Below are 6,393 nucleotides of genomic sequence, written 5' to 3'. Positions count from 1 at the left end.
AAGATATGGGATTCATCATCTTTTTCTCATTTCTTTTCTGGAATCAAAACACTATAAATGTGGGATCATAGTGTTCTAATAAACAGATAAATACATTATGGAAGGTGAATAGCGGATGGATTTAAAGTCTTGTACCACTTACCCTGCCATTTCTGCCTCCAAACACCCTGATTTAAGTACAAATATCAATGGATAATCTCTCTGTGTATCACAAGATAATTCTTATGTTGGAGACATATGAGTGGTTATTTAGTATTGCTTGGCATTCAGTTTTATGATAATGTTATTTTTCATGATTAAGCTATTAAAATCAGTTTGCCCTTCATTGATTTAAAAGAGAAATTCCAACTGTGGATCCTCTTGTACTAATGTGTGTATATATATCATAAATCTGTGATGCTGAATGCATGCCAGGATTGATGTTGGAATTAAATGTTGCAATTAATGCTTCTCATGGTGTATCCTTGAGTTAGCTACTAAATGTGCTATATTTTTCAGAGAGACTGAGAACAACCTCCAAAAAACTAGAGTGAAGTTGTTGACTTCAGCTGATTAATACTGCATAGTCCTTCCCAAAATGTCCTCATACCCAGGGCTTATATATATGGCTTCATGGTTGCCATAGTGCGCATGTATGCGCATAAACTATAAAATCTGATTTAATATAATTTGACAAACTGTAAATAAAATACAACAAGGTGAAACAAGCCTCTGCTGTGAACACTTAAACACTAAACAAAGCCATGCAGATACTGTGGTAAAGCGTGACTATTAGAGCTGGGGCTTTACATGGAGTGTGTCAGTCAGTCACATGTCAATGGCGTCATATAACCTTTGACCCCCCCAGTTGCTCTATCCTACATCAAAACACGGGAAACAGGAGATGATACCTTAGAGAGTAATAGTATAACATACCATGTTACAGAATTATACTCAGTAACAATAATACATCATTTTGTTCATTAATGACATGCCCCTTTGCAACACGGTAATACATTGGAGACATAATTTATTGATATAATATTTACTATCAATCCAGCTTACTACAATGCACTATGTTGACAAGTAGCTCATACTAATGCTTGGTGGCTAAACTGTACCATAACAATATAAGGTTATAAGACCCCAGGCACTGGCACATTGGCAATAATGGTTAACAAGAAAGACAAAAACTCCCATGATCCCATGCAACTTGGATCTTGGAAATGTAGATGTAAATGTAAATGTAAATGTAAGTGTATAGTTGTATGTTGTTGTATTGTTGCAGGTGTAACGGGCCGGCTACATTGCATGGACGTGAGCAGACGTTCCAACGCTACACTTCCACTATAATCTATGAAAATGGCGACACCAGACAGAGAGCAGAGATCTGCTCTACAGGCGTAAAAACAGGACAGTCTTCTATTTATATATTTCACGCGAGGTGTGTGCAGCTCTTTCACACAGAAATGTATCATAAAGTGTCTATATTTCTTTTAAATTAAACTACCGATATACAGGCAACAACTTAATGACTGTCAGTGAGCGTGTTGGCAGTTTCATTTTTAAAAGGGGTTTCTGGTTTCCATCACCTACGTCCTCTGATAACAGTAGATTGATGTTTCACAACGCTGTGCCGGCTCCAAAAAACTGAAGAAGGAACAACAATTCCAAAGAAAAGCTCAATCCTACGCCAGGTGGCACAGCAGGTGGAGACGGTTAAAAGATCCATTCAGGTGTACATCCACGCCGCTAACGGTCCGCATATGTTACGCAATCAATGTAGCCAAAGCATGAGTGTCTTATGACCTACAATTTTGTATGCTGTTCAAATCTATTAGATTTTTTCTGTAATTATATGATTGTGGAGTAGGGGCAGGACTTTATAAGCATTGTGCTTCCACCTGCTACTTCTCAAACTTATCCTTCTTTTTTCTTCTTCTTCTTCTTTGTTGTCTATGTTTGTGTTTTGTTCTTTGTGTTTTTTATTTTACAGCATACTGTTTGTTCAACATAAATACAAAATCTAATCAAATCAAACTTCATGGTGTCATCAGAAAGTCAGTTTTGATTATGGCAATGCTATCAATCTAGCCACCACATTGTTCTGGTCTTCCGTAGCCGTGGCGATGGTGAGAGAGCGTGACTGCTCCATCTTAGACACAAGCAAGATAGCTCTGGCCCCGGAAGACCCAGGGCCATGATTTTTGGTCCCACACCCACTATTAATCAAAATGAATACACCTGTCACTTTCTAAACAAACACGGCCTTCTGTCCCGTGTATGAAGTCTTAACCAGTGAGTGAGCCAGCTGACCTTTTCCCTGTCTAGAAACAAGATGGTAATAATTGCCGCTGTTCATCATGTTATTCCATTGTCCCCACTGCTATAATTATTATGAATCATACTTCTGTATATATCTTTCTCTCTCTCTATGTCTCCCTACCCCATCCGTCAGCGGCAGAAGGCCGCCCACCAAGAGTCTGGGTCTGTCTGAGGTTTCTGTCTGTTTAAAGGAAGGTTTTCCTCTCCGCTGTCACACCAAATGTCTGCTCTTGGGTGGGATTGTTGTGTCTCTGTAAATTATAAGTGTGTCCTGAGACAACTTCTATTATGATTTGACACTGAATAAAATTGAAATCAATTGAGTTAAGTAGTATTCATTTTTACCATGTTCACATCTTAGTTTGACATGTTAGCATGCTAACATTTGATCATTAGGCTGATGGAAACATTATTAGTTTCAAATTAAATGTGAACCTGATGATGGCACTAAATGAGAAGGATCGCCAAAGTGATTATAATTAATCCCGAGGATGACATTCTGAGTTCAGCAAATTCCAGTCCATCCAACAGTTGTTACACTAAAAACCATAAATGTCATAGAGAGGAAGAGGAACAGTCAGTCTCTCTACCTCCTCTAGCCTCACCTGAGCCTCGTTGCCTTCAACATTTAATATCTTTTTTAAAGTTCTTATATCCATAGACTTGAAGTCTTGCCTTAGTGAACTAGTAACACTGGTAGGGAGAAGTAGATCTGCTGCTTGAATGACACACAGAAGACCCAAAACAAACGTGTTTTTGATAAACAATATCAAATTATTTTCGAGGGCTTTAATGCATAATTGGAATGAGAGATGAATGGATCCTGGGCTATTTTTTTAAATTATTCTTAGTTTTGTAAATTATAACATCTAATCATTTAGAGAACCTTTAGCTTTAGCTCCAACGGCCAGGCCTGACGGCGCTAATGGGAAGCTGTACAGTTGCTATCACTGATCCTGATTCATCACATAGCTAACAACAAACAGCTGGCTGCAGCCCTTCATCCTGTGAGTGGACGGCTTCCATCATAATGAGCTGGACTGCTGCAGCATTCAGATTAGCCACATGGAAGATAGGTGGAAAAGCTGGCATGGGGTCGTTCACGTGACGCGGTGCTGTTTTTAGATGTCTGACGCATGCCCTCCCTCCACCTCCAAAACTCCCCAACTCCCCCTGCGAGCATCACTGGATTAAAATAGCCAGATGCAGATATGTTACAGCTCTGCTACACTATGTCAATAACTCGGATTTAGTTCAGATAGTTTCCTTCGTTGACAGTATTGGCAAAAAAGAGACAACAGAAGGTCTACCTGGCCTAAATGCCTAAATGCATACACAATATTTCATTTTTAATCAGAAACAGCTGAACTAAAGCCACTGTTGACCCAGAAGTTAATTCTGTCCTCGGTGGGAACACATCCATCATGGGACACTAAACTAAACTCTCCATCAAAATGGATTGGTGTAAATAGAAAATACAATTGATTATGATCATTTCTGTCTTCCAATTTTATTGTATTAACAATGTTAGGTCTAAAGCTTCCTGAAATAAAGGACGAAAATGATGAGACCGAAGCAAATTGAATTAAACTCAACTTCTTACAATATCTTTTATTAATTTTTACCAAATATGTACTTTCATACACAAGAGTGAGACACAAGAGAACTTCCAAATCATTTCATGTCTTATTTTCAAACTAACTCACAGATTCCCTCTCACTCATTCCATTGATTCAGCTCCACAACAAGCTCTGCTCTTTTACCCCCCCGTCAATCAATGATCACTTGGCTAAACTAGCTCTATTACTATGCAAATCCTGCCAAATTACCATACTTTCCCATCAGTGCTGTCCAGCTGGAACCTGCACCAATAACATACTTTAATATTCCACTGCACTATATTATTTATTGATATTTTAATATGTTTTAGCTTCATGGCTGAACTGAATGCTCCCAATGGATTCATATCGTTATATTGGCAGTTTTTAACATCAGATGATTTGTACAGCATTATAAACAGGACTTTAGTTCTGAAACTAAAACTTATTTGCCATTATGTAATTGAACTGGTGTAAATCGATCTCTTGAGTCGATTATTAAACTGGACTTATAAACACTGATCTGTCACCGGCCTGGCAAAGAAAACATTATCCCAGTAAAACAAGTTGTCATTTTTACAAGTTAGTATTTTTACAAATTAAACACAACATACCATAGCCAACTGTTAGGAATGCTGGTAGGTGGATTCTTTTGGAAGGCGTCAGGCTGCTTTTAGGATGCATGCTAAACTAAAGACTAAATGGGCACATTTTTTTAAATATATTTGATAAAATGAGAACCCTTCCTTTAAGACAGTGCCTCCTCCCAGCACCGAACCTGCTTCCCCTGTTTATAACCCATGAGATTCATGTGAGGGTGTTCAAAGTACAAATATAGTTACAATACATCCATATGCGTGTCTAATGTGAAGCATGTTTTACAACATGATGACCTGATGATGGCGCTAGAGGAAGAGTCCGCGGATCATCAAAGTCAGAGGAATTTTCAGGGAACCATGAATGTCAACTGAATGACATAGCAGACCAACAGACAGACAGACACACAGAGAGACAGACAGACAGACAGACAGACAGACAGACAGACCGACAGACAGACAGACAGACACACACACAGAGAGACAGACCGACAATTTCCACTGGAATGCGTAACGGCTGCGGATCCGCTCCGGAACGTCGGTGGATCCATTAGGATCCATTAAAGTCAGTGTGTGTATAGTGTGTGTATTGTGTGTATAGTACGTGTATTTCCACTGACTGCAGAACGGCTGCGTTCCGACTGCGTCCCGGCTCCGGTGGTCCGCAGCCCTCTGGAGCAGATACGCAGAGCTTCTATTTTTGCTGGACGCCGGAGAGCTCCGCAGCAATTCAGCACACGGCAGATAGTGCGGGACAGGAAGTCAAGCACAGAAACAAAATAAAAATCCGGTTAATTTTCAAAATAAAATACACCGTGCTCATGGCGGATCATATTTCCCTGCACTACACCTTGAAAACACAGCTCAGAGTAGTTTCCCCTCTACTCCTCTGTTGGTTTTGTGGTTCTATTCTACGTGAATTCGCGAGATATTGTGGGTCCTCGTGACTACAGCTGTCAGTCATGGCCGCAGCCGTGCCGCGACAAATCCGGACCTGGTGGGTATTGAAGGACGGCGGAGCACGCAGCCGTTCCAATAGACAGACAGCCAAACAGATAGAGAGACAGACAGAAAGACAGAGAGACAAAGAGACAAAGAGACAGACAGACAGACTCACATCCCTGGAGTCATGCAGCTAGCATAGCAAAAATGATATTTTCTTGCACACTGTCACAATAAAGTTGGACTTCTTTCCACACGTGTACAAAACTACAAAATGATGATGCTTGGTTTGGCAAATACACACTATGGAAAATACCCACTAGGTACACTTGTTAATACCAGTGCAAGCGGGTCCAGGTCGTGCAGAGCAGCATCTTCAGTCTGCTATGAAAGTAGCCATGGAAGATGGCAACTGACCAGTCAAGACCAGTAGGTAGGAGTGGAGCAGAGAAAGAGTTTGAGTCTGAGATAAGAATAAGGTCCTAAGAGCCAGAGAAGTCACAGAATGACAACAATAACTTATAGGGAAATAGTCATCTAATAAGTAAGGGATAAAAAGAAATAAAATCATCAAAGATAATTTTTTAACGACAATTCAGTTAAGCGTGGATGTGATGACATTGGAGAACATGTCACTTTGCACGCTGATGGAGTTTCCTGTTGTGACACCTGTACGCACATGTCTGATGTCTCCGGGGAGCTATTGGCAACACGTGCACTACAGAAGCATGCGCTAAAGCCAGAGGGCTTCACAGCTTCAGCTGTGCTCTGACCTACTTACCTGGGTGACCTGCTTTGTTTTTTGTGAGAGATAGATGACGCAGAAGCCCTGAGAAACAGGGCGAAGAGGAGGAGTGCTAAGATGGAGTTGAAAAACACCAGATGAAAAATCATTTGCAGACAGAGGTAGGCCACTAACACAGATTAAATCAATAGTTTCTCCAAGAGGGGGT

Source organism: Sander vitreus, chromosome 5, assembly GCF_031162955.1.
Source record: "Sander vitreus isolate 19-12246 chromosome 5, sanVit1, whole genome shotgun sequence".
Lineage (NCBI taxonomy): Eukaryota > Metazoa > Chordata > Actinopteri > Perciformes > Percidae > Sander > Sander vitreus.
Note: the sequence above shows the minus strand (reverse complement) of the source record.